This window comes from Sylvia atricapilla, chromosome 1 (assembly GCF_009819655.1).
Source record: "Sylvia atricapilla isolate bSylAtr1 chromosome 1, bSylAtr1.pri, whole genome shotgun sequence".
NCBI classification, from domain to species: domain Eukaryota; kingdom Metazoa; phylum Chordata; class Aves; order Passeriformes; family Sylviidae; genus Sylvia; species Sylvia atricapilla.
This window is the reverse complement of record NC_089140.1, coordinates 79,475,223-79,495,037: the sequence shown is the minus strand read 5'-3', so window position 1 is coordinate 79,495,037 and position 19,815 is coordinate 79,475,223.

Sequence of the window (19,815 nt, the reverse complement as noted above, 5' to 3'; positions counted from 1 at the left end):
AGGTGTGCATCAAAAACAAATCTATGATAAACAATAATTTTCACTTCTGTAAAGGAAATGCATCTGTGATCAGAGGTGTCTCCTAATCTATAAGTACAGTGAAGATCTTCAGTTACTCAACATATTTATATAAATGTGTGATAGAGAAGTGGCAGTGCAATGATGTATTTAAAGTCAAGGTGCCATGCAGGGGTTTTTTACCTCCTCTTTTATCATTATGTCTTTTGAGATTAAACAGTTTTAAACCACTTGCAAAAAGGAGGACCAGCTGGCTTACAGAAACATGATAAGGTCTACAAATGATTTGTTATCCCCAATGTATATTCAGTACCTCAGACCTATCATTCCCTGAAAGAACTTGTCCCTGCAACTGTTTTTTTAATGTTAAAAAAACCAAAAAAACCCAAAAAACCAAAAAAAAACAAAAAACAAAAACAACAAAAAAAACAACCAAACAACAACAACAACAAAAAAAAAACCAAAAAAACACTCACAAAAGAAAACATTAACATGTAATTAAGATAGTGGAAATATAAGTCCACAGGACAGAAGGATTTGCTTTGAGTAGTTACAGGATACCTGTGAAACTACAATAAAGTCCATAAAATAATTTTCAATTCCTAAGTAATAGTAGGAATATACTCAATAAAACAATCTGTAGCATGTTTACAAAGTTTTGACAGTGCATTTACCCCATATCTCTGCACACAACACAAACAAAACTCAGTGAATTTGTACTTGTATATATTTCCAAAAGTGGACTTTTCTCAAGGATTCACTTGCATAGTCTGCCTCAAAAGAATTTGTCTCATACTTGCATGACCTAATGGGGATGATCTGCATGAACTAAGTCTGTTTCTGTGAAAGATTTGTGAGAAAGGTTGTCACCCCCAGGCCCCAGAGCCACCACTGTGGTGGGATGTCACTGCTGTGGCAGATCCTGAACCCCAAGTTCAGAAGGGCACATCTAAGAGTATAAGCAGAAATACTTGAAATGTTCTGAGAAATGTCTACTTGATTTTTCCTTTATTTATAACCCTACTTATTTCTATTGTCCCTTTATCTCCAATAACAATATACACCTTTTACAAAAATCAGAGTAGAAATGAGAGATCCTGAGGAGAAAAAATGCAAGTTCAGCAGTGAAGCTATAGTCCTGTATACGATCACAGACTCATTCCATTTTAATCCTGAGCATGTGCTTCAAAATTACGTAATCATGCCACCATAAGACTAATTCCTAAATGTTTTTCTTCCTGACTGTTATAATCATGCTCAGATGGCAAGTCTTTTAAAAAACAGCCTGATTCTCATTGCATAGCAAATGCTTCGTCCTACAACAATTATTTTAAAAATAAACTCATCAAACAAAATACTTGATTATAAGTTAAATCATGTCTCAAAATTCATCCTGAAGTTAGTAGCAAATAAAAATGAAGACTATTATTGAACTGTATTGGACTAACTGGAAAATCACAACATATAATTGATATGTTGATACAGCTGTCTGAGTTCTGTCAAGCCAGCCTACATTTCAGACATTTGCATCTTGTTCAGAGGAAGAGGAAAGATGTTGATTGCATTTAAGATTACATTCAAACTGTGTTATTGCCTCAGACTAACAGTCCTGTTAGGCTCTTCTTTTGAAAGCTGTGTTATTTTTAAATAAACTACTATGGGCTAATAAAGCTGTTTGTTAAACAGGGAAAAGTTAGTTGGAAGCTTGCTTTATACTCTGTCACTGTATAACCCTGGTTACATAGAAACACATAGGATATAAACCCATATATTTTTAGTTAAAATTGTCATGATAACTATTCTAGCTAAATAATTGAAATAGAATTTGTGCACTATCATACATATTTCTGTACTGAAAAGTATGTAGTTTTTTGTTAAACTGAACCTTCACTTCAAGAAACTATTCTTCATAGCATTCCTACACTAGAAAGAGCAATTGGTGGGTATTTAATCTCATTTAACTTCTAGAAAATAAAATATAGGATCTCTTACATTGGTAATAACATTAAAATAATTCAGTGTTGGATATATAAAGAACTGGAAACAATAATTCACACTCTTTTTAAGAAAGTGATATGTTTGAATATAACATATTAGCAAATGTTAGACTAATAATATTGAAAGATAAAAAAATTCACATTGTTTCTTTACTGAGATTTTGCTTTCAGAGAGGAAAATAAGGTCCTCATTTTTCTTATCCTATACAATAAATGGGCACTAGTGTCTGGGCTTAGCTTTGCAAAGTCTGAAGTCATTTTCACCGTGCATCAGAGAGCATCGTTGTGGTAGCATGGACATACAGCTACCATTTTCAGTGGGATGTCTGGTACAGAACATGGCCAGAACCTCAGGCTGGGAACACTCTGAATGATGGATCTGTGGAATGTAGGGCCAGTCTGCCCTAGGGAATCACAGGTTCTCTGATACTCTTTGTGGCTACTCCATCACCACCACACATCTGCTGTGGAAGCACTGTAGGACTGACCATGCTGTCAGTCTGAGCACTGGACTCAACATAGTTTTTCTAATATTCTGAAGCAATACTGGACTTACAAAGAGAAAACCAAACAAAATCAGGAGGGTTAATGTGACTGAATGGACTAAACTTTAGAGAGAGCTCCTGACCAGTGATTAGGGTGATACTTCAAGCATTTCTTATTCTATAAATGGTAGTTCTCCACTACTTTGTCTTAGAGTCTTCTTTAAGCTACTCACAGAGATCAAATAAAGTTTGTTTTCAAATCCCTATATACAAAAACCTGCTTCTATATTAGACCTAAAGAGAGACTGTGCTAAGCTCTCAAAATCCTTTTAGAAAGATAAACCTGTAAATCTCCTCTGTCTCTAGAGCCAAGCAGCAGCATTTGCTATTCTCTTTGTGCCCTCACTTTAAAGTATCAACTTGAATATGTTAAATCTACCTGTTAAATATTTTGTTATGTGTCCATTTAATCTGAAAAGTCCCCCTTTCCAAACTCTCACATCCTCAATGAAAATTCATAAATACTTGTCTATATTAATATGGTTGTATTAATTTATATTTAATGTGGAAATCCACCTGTATATTCTTTCTGTGGAGCATGTTCTGTATCAAAATCTGAAACTATTATTTATCTTGCTATACAATTTTTCTTAGACCCACATAAGTCTATATCTAGGTACTTATATATAATTATACACTTTTGTGAGTATATACTAATATACAATTATGTATTTATGCATATAGGTGTAGGCATACATTATGCATGTAGGTGTACTCATAGATAACTCCCTCCAGGAGTTATCTCTCTTTAATGGGCCATCAAGCACCGCCTGGATGACTCATCATCCCATTGTGAGATGCTTTGCCCACGGGGAGGAGCCAAGCATTCTCACCTGGATAGAAGCTGGGATTTGGGACGATACAAGCAGCCTTTACCCATTGGATTCCCAGAGGATCAGAGCTACCAGACCTTTCTGTGGGATCACTGCTTCAGCAAGACCACCTCACCTGGATTGCTTCCATCACCCTGCTCAGGTTGTATTCTGCCTCTGACAGTGGTCCTTTATTTTTTGTATTGTTTCATTCATTTTATTTTATTTTTTTATTTATTTTTTTCTTCTCATTAAATTGTATTTCTGACTTGGAGTCCCTCGGTTTGTTTTCAAACCACAACACACAGTTAAGCTGTGTGAAGTAAAAAGGCAAATATCTGGTACAAAAGCAGCAATGACTGATCTTCTGTTTTGCTCACCTAAATTGTGTCAGAACCAGTCCAAAACGCACAGATGTATCATCTTTTACTAACCTTCATATTTATTGTTTCAAGAACAAGCCAGACTGTTTCACAGGTGGGATTTCTAGGTACAGTGAAATATATTGACCAAAGTAGAATTATCTGACTAGTATGCTTCTGCAGCAAGTGAATTTTCTACCCACTTGGCAGTCTCTACTGAAAAATCTAACCAGCATACTCTATGTTGTGAGGAAAAGACCAAGAAATCTACCAGGAAAAACAATCTGCAGAAAAAAAAATTATTTCAATAAAAAACTGAAGCAAGGTTTGTGAGGAGAAAACTGTACTGTGAACTTTTATATCCTTATAGTGCTACAACACTATTACTACTTTAAACTGTACCATTTTTCAAACTGTTATAAGAAAGGAAAGGTATAAGAAGTGCAGAATAAGATTTTCTTTATTCCTTGTGGCAGAACCAGCGCTGTTGTGGTCACATAATAATGTCACTTGGAGGAATGGTAGAAGCATACTAATATAAAAAGTTTAATGGGTCTGTTCAGTATGGGAGTTCACTATGGGCATACTCATCAACCAGTGGGAATTTTCTCACTATACTTCCTCACAAAAAGGAGGTTGTCCTTAACGTTATTGATTTGTAAGCAACAAAAATGTGATTTTACTCATAAATAAATGCTGAATCCATGTGAAAATAAAGGCTGTGTTACTCTAATAGAACAATAACCAGATTAATTTTTCAAAACCTCATAAATTCCAAAAGATAAAAAAAATTACAAGAGATGCTTTTGTTTCAATAGCATTCTCATGCTTTAAGTGGCTTGGTTTGAAATAGTTCCGTGTCAACTTAAAGATATTTTTCAGTCTTAATTAAATTTAGCATACAAACAACAATTTAAATCTTGACCAGGAGTGAATCCTCCAGACTACAGTTTGAGAATTTCAGCCCTGTGGGTTTTGCCAGCTTTTATAATTTGTCAAAAGCCACTCTTAAGTTCTAGGGCAGTTTGCAAATTGTGAACTCTGTCTTCTTCGGAGTTCCTAGTTCCTATGTTGCTATTTATCACCATTAACAGTGCTTTGACAGAATCTAATTTTCATTATAGAGCAGTACAGTGATGTCCATATTATTAACCTTCCATTGTGCTGTTTACAAGGCATGGTAATTATAAGCTAAGATGTTGTCCATTATCAAAACTTTTTTCATTCTCTCAGGACTAAAGTATAAAATTTTGAAGACAAAGAAAATTTTATTAACTCTCCTAACAGGCAGCTATTCCTCACTCTCAGTGGTTGAACTAATGTTCCATTTAAAATAAATTCAAAGGAGAAATAAAGAAACCTCACAGCATTACAAAATAAAGATAAAGTAACAATTCTATCTACATTATGACTTCTAAATTGTGAGATTTAAAACCTGCTTTTCAAGGGGTTTGAAACAATGGCTTTGTAGTAAAAACAAAAAGGAAAAAAGCTATGATTTAAAATAAATTATATTTGGATTAAGCAGCACACTGTAAAATAAAAATTATAGAAGTACTTCAAGAATTTGAACTGCTTAGACACTAGACTAATATTGTCATTATAAATCATGTAGACAGGCTTGATGTTTAGGCCATTTTTTCTAGATATGAAATCAAATATTTTCAGAAACTATTGAGTTTTGAATTTCCTCTCTGAGTCCTCATCTGGGGGCATAATACCTAAGTAAACGTGGTGATCCTTTCCTGAAAAACATCTCTTTAAGCATGACACAAACTGACACTATCATTAGTCACTTCTGAGCATTAGGAAATACTACAACTTTCTAAGAACCAGAGTTTTCTTAGTAATGCAGTTCTGTTCCTATTGATAACTCTTAACTGTTGATGGACAAAACATGATTAAGGATGACATGGCTTTGAAAAAGCAAAAAAACTCACAGAATTACTGTGAAAGATCTCTTTAAAAATATAGTTGTTTAGGTAAGTGTCTAAAAATCCTGTATCTAGCAATTACTGAAATATGACACTATCAGCCAACCAGGTCATATGTATGTACTATTTACATAAAATAGTTTCCAGAATTATTCAGACTTCCAAACTAATAATGCTGTACCAGCGAACTATGGGTAGCAATACAAATTCTCATGGAAGACAATTCAGTTCTGTAATTGTTCAGAACATAGTAATAAAAATAACATAAACTATAATAAAAGCCAGGGTCGGTTCAGGGTGTATTTATTGGCTAAAGTAAACCCATACAAAAGTTTGGAACTGAAGCCACTGTCTCTTGCAAAAATCTACACCAAAGTGAATTGTGGAAGGTCCCAGTTTCCAAGAAATTCACTTTTTTTTTTGTTTCATTTTCTTAATGAGCTTATACCAAATGAAATTTTCTGCAATATATATAGTTGAACTCGGCAATATCCTGAAGGGTCCATATGTTTATAATCTGTAGGTATTGGTAGTGTTGGGAAGCAGGAGATAATACTACAAGAATAATTAGATGCTGCTTCCTAGTAGGAAAAGAAATAAAGTTCTTAGTACTAAATTTCAGTATGTACTAATGGAATAATAATGGGGAATTCTACTATGAAGAAATGCATCATTAGTTAAAGCTGGTAGAAAGTGAGAGAGATCTGAGTTTATTTTAAGTTATAGAATCATTATAAGCAACTTAGAAAAAAAATTAAGATCTGTCAGAACACCTCCAGTATAGGAAGGCATAACACCATAACTACAAAAAAACACAAAGAAGATGTTAATTATTGTGTTCTATATGATTCTGAATATGCAGGGTCAAAACCAGGTTAATTTGAAATGAGAATAGAATTTGAAATAAGAATTGGATGCTAGGGTGGTCAGAGAAGTAGCCCCTACTGAAAACAAACTAAAATCACATCATCATAGAATGGTTTGGGATGGAAGAGATCTTAAAAATCATCTAGTTCTAGCCTCCTGCCATGGGCAGGGGCACCTTCCACTAGACCAGGTTGCTCAAAAGCCCATCCAACCTGTCCTTGAATACCTTATCTACTTCAGCAGAAAAATGGGTGAGAAAGATATTGAGTCTCCTTAGGTGTGTTTGTGAGTAATAAAAAGAATATTTCACAGGAATTGTATACCTAACCAAATGTGATAGGACGCACTTGAAGGGTCTAGGGGAAATTACTAGGAACAGAAATCCAGTACTCGCTTTCTGTGTTCTTTTAGGTATTCTACATGTGAAAAATACATTTAACACAAAATTTACTTATCTGAAATTATCTGATATTGCATGGACTTTTGATTGAGCAGAATGATACACTGACACATTTTAATCACAGTATGAGCCCAAATTGCACTTAGCAGAGTAAAGCAGTGTATAACAGGTAACATGTATGGGTAACAGGTTTTCAGCAGAAATAATAAGAAAATTTTTTAACCTATGAGCAAGCTGAGTGCTAGAATTATGATCTGAATGAAATAATAAGGAAAGACAATAAGGTTTTCAAAATACTGTTTGCCTGTTCAGGAAGAAATTTAATAACAGGACTAGAATCAACTCAAAGCTGGAGTATTAAGTCTGGAAGAGGAGTATTTGGGGGGACAATTTACTGTAATCCCAAAAGTGTAGCAGGAAAATTTTTTACTCTTACCTGTTGCTTTTTCACACAGTAGTTTTTCTGCAACCACTTTGTGCCTTAGGATTGTGGTTGATCAGCTGCAGAAGACAAGGGCTCCCCCACCAGTGCATAAGTCAGGAGTTTGTTTCCTTTGTTATCTTCTGCTTACTTGTGTGATTTGTAACTGCAGTGCCAGAGTTTGTAACTCCAGACCTGGCATTTGCTGCTTGTGTTAGTGTGTCCTGCTGTCTTGGTGCACACAAATTATCTATTCCAGAGGCTGTTGGGATTACAGGTCTAGCTCTTTACAGACCCTGCCTAAAAGAGCTGTAGTATAATACAACAATACCCCAAGAGAATTTCCATAAATAGGATATCTCCTATTTATGGAGATACTAAATTGTATGTAGAAAAAATATTACTAGGCTTTTTTATACTACCTTAGATAATGCCTATAAAAATAGAAATTTCCCCTCTTAGTATACTGAAAAGAAATTCATGTGCCTTTTATTTACTTTAGTAACTGGATTTTCACTTAAGATTTTGTCTCACAAAGATGATAAAAGCAATTTTAAAAGATTATTGGGTGTGTTCAGGTGGGAGGAAAGGAGAAAATCTTCCCTCCAAATATTTGCATGTGGCTTATGACAGAGAGTCACAGGAGAGGGGTACAGGAGAGAGCTCAGGTCAGCTTATTCTACTGTCTTTAGGGTCCTGGTTCCACCTAGTCACGGTTGCTGATCTATATCCATGGGTTTTTCAGAGACCTAGGAGTGACACATCAGAATGAAGGATCTCACACTTGTTTCAGGATGAAGCACCAGTCTTCCTGTAAGCACCATAGCTTAACCTGGCAGTTTCAGTGGTCTGCAGGCCCTGTGATTCCTGTTGAGAGGGTAATTCTGAGCTCAGGTTGCAAGATGGACAAGATATTTTAAAAAAGCTCTTCTCAGATTGTAAACAAAAGCAGTCCCAGGAGTACCTTTTAAAGGTGTTGCCAATCTATGTTTTTCTGAAAGTTAATAGCACTTTTAGAGCTGCTTTTATTTCTTTCCCTTTCTCTGCTGCCTAGTCTATAATCTCTTGCCATTTATTCTATTTACTTTTCTGAAGGCAACAACATAAAGCAGGGCAGAAATATTCTTCATCTCAGTAAGAACCTAAAAATAACTTTTCTTCTGTATAGTGTTAAGATTTCTTTCTGGTTGCCAGGATTTAAACATTTAAGTGTTTGTGCATTAGGTTGGGAAAGTAGACAATGGCTTGCTGAATATTTAATTCTTCATCCATCCTAGAGATGTGGGATTGCACATCACTAACTGCAGATGTACTCCATCTCTCTGTGCAGTGAAACACACTGAGGATAAATCTAAATGAAAGAATCCAAGACCTTGAATTTTTGTTGTCCACATAATCCTGAGAATGTCCCATTCTTCCAAAGTACACTGAGTGCTGATTCAAAAAGAAAATGAATTATAATGAAGAGTTGTATAGAAAACATCAATGTCATTTTAGGACATGTAGCTCAGTTCACAGTATATGCTTTGTATTTATGGCACATCATCTTAGACAGCAGAAATTAAGGGATGGTTTTAAAGGAAGGATTTCTAAAATTTATGAGATATTCATCAGATACATTCAAGAGTCACAACAGTACTGCAGTAGCACAATTTCCAATAAAATCTAATATAATAAAGGAAAAACTTAGCACTGTTGTACAAAACATTTGCACAGAACATATAAGCTCTTAACCAAAAGATGTGATATTAAGCTGAAAATACATAAAAGAAACATGACAACAAAATCAACAAAATCTTGCACCAGAAAAATAGATGCAAACTACAGTTATCAGCTTACCTTTATTTGTTAAAAAAAAAAAAAAAAAAAAAAAAAAAAAGGCAAGGAGTTTTTTTCTATAGTAATAGTTTTTTAAAGGGTTTAAATATATGGTTTTTTCAGTATCAGTGACAACACTGAAATTCAGTATAGAGGTATGCGACATTGTAAGCTTCTTAAATATTTGAAAACAAATATTTAACTCTGAAATATTGCTATATGGCAAGTTTGAAGTAAAATATAATAATTCACTGCCAAATATATCTTATCTAGATAAAAGATTTGCTTCCAGTTCTCAAACTAATTTACCACAGGTTTCCCTCAAGCACTAGTGTAGCTTCTCTGGGAATTTCAAAACCAGATGTTGTTTTGCTTTCATTGCATTGTCAGGGATATCAGAACAAAATTTTATATACTCACACATACAATTCTAGTGGGATCAGTTGTGCATGTTCCTTTTCACCACTACGTCACAATCAGGAATAGTTAAAAGAGGAGCAGAACTGTGAGAACTACAGACATTGTGGTGAAAGCACAATTGTCTTCAGAAATACTTTTTGCATGATGAAAAACCTGTTTGCAAAACTGTTAACTGACAAAATTGAAACTCTTCCAGTATTTAGGCACTGTTAATTGAAGTTGCCCTTAATTACAACAGGAAAGTGATTCAGCCATTAAAGAGGTCTGACTAACTTCATTTTACTTCTCTAGTTGTGTCATCGGAAACTCTGCTAGAGTATTTTTACACTAGAACTCCAAATATGATTCCTGTCCTATTCTTAAACCTTCTCAGATAACCATTACCACAAGAAAGCTTAATCACAACTAAAACAAAATATGGAATATCCAACCACAAACATTAAAATCTCCTAGAATCTGGATCTTTAGGAAAATAAGTTTAAAAGCTAAACTGTCTTCAGTCTGCTGACTCAGAGAACAAAGTACAAATATGGAAGTGTAAAACTTATCAGAATCAAAAAATCATTAAAGTTGGAAAAGATCTCTGAGATCATTGAGTCCAATCTGTGACCAAACATCACCATGTAAACTACACCATGGTAATCAGTGCCACATCTGGTTGTGCCCCATGAAAATATACAGAGAGATGTGCATGTGCATACACACACACACACACATCTATGTGTGTGTATGTGTGTGTTGGGGATTTTTTTCTTGACCCGGACCTTGATAAGTACCTACCTCTCTAGTCACTTGGTCTCTCCCCGCTGCAGGAGGGGTGAGGAAGAGAGTCAGAGGAGAAAAGGTGAGAAAACTTGTGAATTGAGACAGTAACAATCTAATAAATGAAGAAAAGCTGTGTAGGCAAGAGAGCAAAATAAACAATTTATTCACTACTTCCCTCCGGGAGGCAGATAAAAATATTCCTCCTTCCTCTTCCATTCTGTTTCAGATTGTATTACTGAGCACATAGTATAGTAGTGAATATTCCTTTGATCAACTCTGGTCAGCCATTCTCTTCCAACTTTTTGTGTTTTCCCATCCTGTTTGCTTGGGGGAGGTAGAGTGGGTAGTAGAGAAAGCCTTGATGTTGTACAAACTCTGCTCAGAAACAGCCAAAGTACTCCTTTGTTACCAGCACTGTTTTTGTTGCAAATCCAAAATACGGCACAATTCAGACTGCTATGATAAGAATTAACTTTATTCCAGCTAAACTCATTGTGATGTGTATACAGACTAAAAGTGACACAGGTAGAGAAATAAATTTCATTATATATACAAGACATGATAAATATTTTTCTGGCTTTTCTGGTATTTTTCTGTTGGACATTCTGATCCTAAATATTAGTACTTTTTAAATAACTACCATTCAAAAAAATATTGTAAACAAAAGTCCTTTTTCTTTTTTTAGTTCGAAGAATGATGTTTCCAGTGAAATATATTTCTGTATGTTATAATTTACTTAGTTGATATAAAATTATTAATATACTAATATATTTCAGACATTAACTTATCTGACACCTTCTTAGATGTATTATGTTTTTCTTCTTTTTGAATTAAGAGCTTTTCCCTCAGCCCTGAGCTTTAGACTAAACTTGAAAAATTCAACAATTATTTTCTTCAGTAATTTAATCTGTTAGATCAAGACTTGGAATTGTTTATGAAAATATTGATTTAAGTATGAGAAAGATGTTAACAAGGCAACTTTTATTTCAGAAAACATTAGTTATTTTCCACCTTTAACATGGCTTAAACAAGCTTTTATATATTTAACTAATTTGGAGTGCAAAAGGGGATAACAAGTAGCTATCAATTCATGAAGACTCAGAACATGAAAGTGAAGATCATCAGGTCTAAAATGAGAAACTCTCCCTTGGACATGTCTTTTAAACCTCTCTTTCATTTAACTCATCCCAGGTATTAGTGATGTGAATTAGGATAGCTGCATTAACCATGAAGTTGAAAAATCATGAATGATACGTGGGATTTTTTAAAAAAACTACCAAAGTCCCTCTGAAATGATAAAGAATTAATTTTCTCAAAGCTTCTCAAAATATTAATATTTTATTTATCTGAAACTGTTCTGAGGGATTTAAAATGTGCTGAAAGTGGCTAATGAGCAATGTTTAGATTCAAGCATAATCAAATAAGTCAGAATTTTTTAAAGACAAGTTTTTTTCTTTAACTAATGCTATCTGTCATAAGCTGGCTGTTAATATTTATATAATAAATATTATCTCGTGCTAGCAAAAAAAAAACGTTCAAAAATTATTCACTAAGAATATTCGTGAATAAAACAGCTTTTGTAGCATAAAGTTTCAAATATCACTCAGCACACTATTGAGAATAATGAAAGTTCATCATCAGGATCACTCATGGAAAAACAAAGGCAACATTAAATGCTTTCTTGTATTGAATATGGCGTTATCTACTCTTCAGACCACCAAGATTTTAGTGTATCATTAGAAGGTGGCTGCCAACCATGGATCCCTTCTTCCTGTCCTTGGAATACTTTGTCTTAAAGTAAGTATTTCTAACAACAAAATATGTTTCAAAGCACTGTGAAGCCATTCCCTAACCACTAAAAACATCTTTAATTTCTACTCCACTTTAAACTGCCTAAGTCATGCAGAGAATGATAATTTGTGTGCTGTCTTAGAATCAAAAGAATCATTGTGACAACTTCTTAACAAATCAAATACCTCCAATCTAGTTATATTTCTCACCAGTAGTAGATGTTTGAATTATCAAAACGTGAGACAAAAGGGAAAGATAGTACTTGATATGTTGAAGCCTTTTCAGTAAGACGTTGTCAGTCTTTCAGCTTTTACCCAATTCGTGTTTATGGTATACCATTCCCTTTGACCCTCAAAATGCTTGCATTCACACTGGCAGCCTGAACCTATTATTGCTTTGCAAGTGTAATTGTAGCATGCAGTTGAATTGAAAAATTAAACCAGAAGAATTGTTCAAACTACTTGAAATTTTCATGTACATTTCCACTTATAGTAGGACTATGTGGAGGGGGACTGTGATATACTGGTTTGGTGCCTCAACTACTTCACTCCTGTGAATTTCTGTCAGGAAAATGGTTTTTATTTCAGTCCTCTCATTGATCAGACACGCTGTCTTTCTTGCCTTCAAGTAAGATCTAAACAAAATCAGTCAAAAAAGAAATGGAGGGACCTCCACAGGTCATCTGGTGGATAACCAGAGCACCCCTCTTAGCTCAAACCAGGGCTAGCTTCAATAGCATACCTCATTGCTCAGGATGTTCTTCAGGTGAATTTTGACATACTGCAGCAATGGAGTTTTCACAACTTTCCAAGGCAAACTTTTCCAGCAGTCGTGCTCCTTTCATGTAGGTTTTTTTTTGCTTACATTCACTTCAAAATCTCTCTGCTGCAGCTTTTGATAGCTACCTGTGTGTTATTAAGATGCATGCTGGAGAAAAGCCCACTTCTGCCTTCATTTTAACATCTCTTAGGTAGAGGAGGATTGCAATCAGATCTTTCCCCAGCTTTCTCTTTATAGCTTAAATAAATGCAGTTCCCTCAGGTTCTCCTAGTATGTTACATGTTCAGGTTATTACTCATCCATGATCTTTCTCTGAACTCTGCAGTTTGTTGATAATCCTGAATGTAGGGGCCAAAAGTGGTTATTGTATCTCGTCTGTAGGCACAAAGGGACGGAAAAACTTTTTTTGAGGCTGATAGTAAGTTATCCGTAGTCCTACCTGACTTTGTGTCTCCCAAGTTGTATTAGCTTCCTGCCTCCGTTTTTTTGCTACATATCTCCTAGGGAGCATGTATCCAGGTGTGAGAAATTATCCAGTTAAGAAATGCTCTTTTGATAGTAATTACAGTGCTACCAGCAAAACATAATCTCTGAAATACTTCTGATTGAATTTTTGTGTTAGTAGTATGACAACTGTGTACCATGTTTATACTAAAGATTTCCTCATAAATAAAAATCACTGCTGAAATGTTTATGTGTGAATAATGCTGCCTGACTGATGGAAAGATCTTCATAATAGTAATGCAAAATCCTAGTGTAACAACTGAAAGGGCAAGATACATTTGTATGGATAGCTGGAACTTAAAATATCAGCAGTGAAGTGATTTTTATTTTGTGTCATTCTTTTCATCAGGAAATTTGTTACATTTCTCAAATAACCTCTTATGCAGATTGCTTATTGCATGTCAGGACATCTTGATTATAACACATTAATATTTAAATATATTTAAAGAACTTGAGAGTAATCTCATTCTATTGTGAATTCCTTTAGAGCTTACCCTTTCCCCTCCCACAATTTATTTGATCAAGAAAGTTTTGACACAACATTTTCCTTCAAAATACTGAGGGTTTATGGTAATTACACCAATCATGTTTAATTTCTCATCCCTACAAGCCTTTGAGCTCAATACCAAAACAAAACAACCTAATCCAAAGCAAAACGAGAAAACAAATCAAAAAATAAACAAATGCTCTTTCTTTTTATATGCAAATTTAATTTATCATTTGTTATATGAACCCTTAAACTCTTTACTTTGAAAAAACTCATACTGGCCTGTCTACCAATCAGGGAATTTAATTTTGATTCTCTAAACTTCTTGGAAGAGATATGAACAACTTCTGGAAAATCTTTTTGTGAAGCAATATTATGGATGGAGCACACAATTACATAGTGTGAATAGAACGAGTTTGCTTAGAGTTTGTAGGGTTGACAGAAAAATTATGATTGCATTCACCACAACATCTCACAGCAGTTCTAAAATAAATAAAGGTTTTTTGCATTTAAAATTATCCTTATTGCACTTGGGCACTGTCTGTGTTCCTTGTCTTTTCATCTAGTTGTGCCCTTTATTTTTTCCCTATTTATACATTAATTCCTTTGATTGTTTGAACTGTAAAAGTCCTCAAAATATTTACAAATACAAAGATTTTAGAAATGTCAATATCAGCTGTTTTATATTCTCTGAGGATTTGACTTCTTAATAACAATTTAAATTCAGAAGAAACAATTTCTCAACAAAAAGTGCCACTTTTGGAGTTTTGCTTTGTTGCTCCAGTGTCTTTTGAGAGTAGGGCCATCAGATATACGACTCTGCTACAAAATATAATTACAAATATATGGTCTTTACTTGTTGTAATCATTGTTTAAAAGGAAAAAAAGAGCTCCTGAAGCTTTAAGGAGTTTCAGAAAAATCTCAGTCTAAGATTGGTTCATGATTTATAGGTTTACATTAGTACACAACCTTCAACAATTTTACCAAAATTTTTAAAAATTATGAAATTGTTAAAGTGTTTACATTTTAGAAAAAAATAATTGTGTAATTTGGACATGATTCCACATTAGTACATTACAAGCCACTGCTTGTAATGGCTATAGAGGTTTCTTTCTCCCCAGTCTTCACAGGCACATATTGCATCTATGAAGGAAATCTATTGAACAGTCTTTGCGACACTATAAAATACACTGAAGCCCAGAACAATGGTACAAGATCTTTATTTCACTTGATGTCCAGCTGCAGACAGTGCCCTCTGACTTAATACACTCTGCATGAATCAAGATCTTAGTGCTCAGAGATTTTCATGATCTGATTTTCTTAGCAGCAATAAAGCTGCTGGATGGAGCAGTCCGTGTGTGAATATGGGTGTGTGTGAGTGTGCACCTGTGCATTAGCACACACACATGTTTGTGCTGAGCAGGTTTTAAGAATGGAACTAGAAGTAAAACAAAATTTCAAGAAAGAGCAAGGACATAGCTTGGCTTACTTGTGAAAGAAAACAAAATACATTATTGATTTCAAGTCTATGGGCCATTCAAATGGCACCGAAGAAATTCATGCATGTTGGTATGCAAATATGAAATGGTCCTGTAGGGTTTCTGCTGATGTATTCATCCCCTTTAAACAATACTTAGGAAATATTAAGCAAAAAGTTATGTTTCAAATATCTTACTGTTCTCTTTTCCCCCTTTCTTTTCTTGTTCCTGCAGGGTTTAGCTCACAAGAGTTGTGTAGGGCCAACTAATAATCATTAGATATATCTAGTTTTTCAGGGTTGTTTCTAATGCTCCTGGGATTTCAAAGTATTCACTCAATAAATCAGCATGCACAAGATGTTCAAGATAGACAGGATGTATAAGTGCTCAATCATAGTTTTTCATCATTCCATTACCAATAGATATTTAATACAAAAAGTAATATTGTCCAGGAACTTATGAAGATGAAAATAGTACCTAGATGAGTTCTATACACATATATTTCTAGCCACAAAAGTGGATGTGGTGCAGTTGAATATGTCATGCATAATCCATGTAATCTGGAATCTAAATTGACCTTTCTGTACATGAAAGTATACAGATGAAGAAGAATAAAACCAGTCCTGAGTGTAACATTAATGCCAGAGCAGAAGTTAAAGATGATGAAGCTCAAAGTAAGGCCTTTTATATTTCAAATTTCCATGAGACATAACAAGTACTATGTAAGTAACTATTTAATACACTAATTTACAGTCCCTCGATATTTTCCAAAACCTTATTGTAAAGAAAATCAGTGTCTAATTTAAGGTAGAGGCAATCTTTCCCACTGGAAGGATTCTCTTGTTTGTTTGCTTAGATGGGTGAATTGTTGTCAGTGAGCCCAAATGAAGAAGCTCTTTCCAATCATTTCACTTTGTTTTTTAAAAATAGCTTTTCTGGAGGCTTACAGTTAATAGAGATTTTGTGTGCTACTACATATCTAAATATATCTTTGTATTGCAAAGTTTTGACGTGCTGTTCATAGCATTATAGGCAAAACCTGACACTCTCTTTCTGTAAACAAACAGATATCTCAGTAGCCTTTTTTTTGTTGTTGTTCACTTGATAATAAATTTAACCTTCATGCAGCAATACTGCTGTTTTTAATCTACTCGATAAAGTTCATTGGAAGGAGAGGCTTGATAACTTGCAAAGCTGCCTGAAAACTTTCTAAGATGTTGAATTATGCAGACTGTATGGATTGAGCCAAGAGAACTGAGATAGGGAAGGTGTCAGTCTTACTGTCAGACTATAGAAATAAGCTGAACAGCACAATTTAGCTGTTTGGTAAATACACCTGTGTTTATTTAGTTTAGGTTGGGTTAGGTTTTTGTTTGGAGAAAACTAAAGAGGGCTTTAAAGTGTTAAAGCTACTGAGACTCCTCAAAATTTCACACATGCTAGACAGCTTGTGAAAGCTGGTCACAGGAGGGTTTTTTCATATTACCTGCATTTCCATTCAAAATGAAAATCTAGCAACAGGAGTTTTCAGATAGGATATTAAATTCATGAGGGGGTTTTGGTTTGGTTGACTAGTTGGTTTTCTTTTCTTCCTTAAGTGTCATCTCCTCTTCCTACTACAGCTAAAAATGCTTTGAGTATTCCCAGGCATAACCCCTACCTTCTCAGAGAGTAAGGAGTACCTGATCATGATCACCTAAATATTTAAATTAACAGTTTGTTTATTATTTTTTTCTATGAGGAAAAAATTATTCTATCCACTATGTACAGCTTGTCTTTCTTTTAAAACTTAAATTCATTTTTTTATGCCAACCTGGAAGTATTAATATATATAGGTATATGCTTTGTATAAATGTAAGTGGCTGTAGTGTACACAGTTTATGCTTATGTTTTAGAGATGTACTAATATGAAAGCATTTTGCCATGGCAGAATGTTAGAAGAGTGTGATTCTGACTTGACATTAGAAGAGTATTACAAGAAGTGCCAAAGCATGCTAGTGCCTTGAGTAGCTACAGCCAAGATGTTTTTATCAGAATTTGCTGCAGGCATCATTTTCACTGGTTTTTTTCCATCAAAACTGAAAGAGTTTTATTTTTAATTACCTCACCCTGGGATCTACTTGAACCAAATGTGTTGTTGGAGTCAGTGAGTCTAGTTCCTTGCTATTGCCAGGCATCATGTCACAATCTTGACAAATGTGTTTTGAGATAAGCTGCAATACTACTTGTCTCCAAGAAATCTGTCTTCTGGAAGTATCATCAGTAATAAATCCAAAAGTGTTAAAAGAACAGATGTGGGGAAGAAAAATAACTTGGAAGAAACAAGCAAAAAAACCTTCAGTCATAAAGTATCATGTGGCACGATCATTTTCTTAAATATAACCACATTTGTTGTTTTGTCTTCTATTCCCTACCTGCCCTTGAACAGAAGGCAAGCCCTGACGCTTGCTTACTCTGATTCTACACCTTACAGGTTTAAAGACTTCCTTATCTATATCTAGCACTCTTTCCTACTTTGTGAAATCAAGAAGTGTATCAAGTAATCTAACATTACATTTAAAAAAGAAAAGAAAAATCTTAAGCAGTGGCACTTCTAAAATTCAGATACGTCTCTGGTTGAGATGTTTAAGCACACAGTGGCAGAGTTGCCCAGGAAAGACAGTGGATGTAGTGCTTACTGAACTTTTATTATATATGACTATTTGTTTTTCCTATTGCTTCAAATAATTTGGAATCATAAGCAGGAATATTTTAGAAACCAAAAAGAGAAAGTCAAGTCTCTGCCTCCCTAAGACCTAGCCCTCTATAAAAAAAAAGAAAAATAAGAAGCTAAACTTTGCTATTTTGTAAGGAGATTTAATGTTTTGAAGCTTTATGAATGTGATTTTTCAAAGTAATCAATGGCTCTAAACTATAACAGTGCTGTTAAGTAGTTGCACTAAAACTTTAGAAAATTTTACTTTAAAAGTACTTGCTTTACTCCTTCATGTTTCACTAACACTAATTTAAGAAAAAATATATTTTTGTTTCCTCAAAGTCTATGGAGAAATACTGTAAAAAAACCTTCTTTGTATAAGAATTTTATAAGAATCACAGCTGCTGGCAGCTGATTGCAGTAAAATTAAGTATTCTAGCTGAAATCTGGTGACTGGGAGTCCCTTGACAGCATTTTCCAGAAGCTAAGGCTTGTCCTCTCATGCTTTGTGAGTGAAGGAATGTTACTCTAGCTTTCAAATAGCTGTTGTATTGAAAGCCAGAAGTATTTCATCCAGCACTGAGGTGTCTTTTCCTAAAGCTCCATTAAAATACCTGGGATTACACCAACTCTATAATCTGCCATGGATAGGTTATCTGAAGTGTGAAGGCCACTGTGCTCAAATCTATCTTACACTCAATGCATTTAAGTAATTAAAAAAACCCAAAAGCAACCAAAACAACAAATAGCAACAACAACAAACCAATGGGGATTGTAAAACGCTTGAAAAGTCTTTTGAATATTTTCACTTTAGAATTTGGTAGCTCAGTCCATGAAGCAGAGAAAACACAATTGCTATGACAAGTTCTATGCAGATCTAATTAATTTTTCAGAGTGAATTGTTATTGGGAAAAAACATATGATGATCTCACTAAAGAAAGCATGTGTTGTGCTTCTGGGTATTCATAACTCTTTGACATATAGATAAATACTTTCTGCCTTGACCAAATTTGTGATTGAAAAAGAGTATGAGGAATTAATTTGTTTAGTATGCAAAACCTCAAACCTTCTCTGTTCCTTGGGTTACAGAGGCTTCCTATGCATAATTATAGGGCTCCTGTGCTCAGACTTCAGCATGTTCCTAGAAGGGATGAAGTCTGCAGTAGAACTACTTAATGGTGAAGGAAAAAGATAAACTCAGGATTCTGAAAAAAATAGTTTGTGATATTCCTCTCCTCAAAGTTCTTTCTGACAAGTGGTCAAACCTTGTGAAATTTCTTAGAAATCTTTGAATTATAATAGCAAAAGATTTCCTGAAAGAGCTGGGTTTGATATATAAGTAATGCAATACAGATCTAAAATTTGGCAGATCAGTACAATAAAAGCTGTACAAAAAAGAAGTCATGTGGTTTTTAGTTGTTGTTTCCTTGCGTTTTGCTTTCATTTGGTTGGTTTGAGGATTTTTTTCCCTTCTCCACCTCATTCTATAGACTATCTAAAAGATTAAACAGGTTGCAAAATAAGTCTTCAAATTAAGCTTAGCAATCACATGACATCTGGTAATGTTATAATGCTTTATTCCACTGGGAAATTATTTAAGTAACTATGAATTTATGATTCTGCCAAAGAAATTATTGATATTTTTGGCATTTTCTAAAGTCTTTTGGTGCTGGTAAACTATTTATGTAAAGCATATTTGAGCAAACTCAGGGTGCCAGCA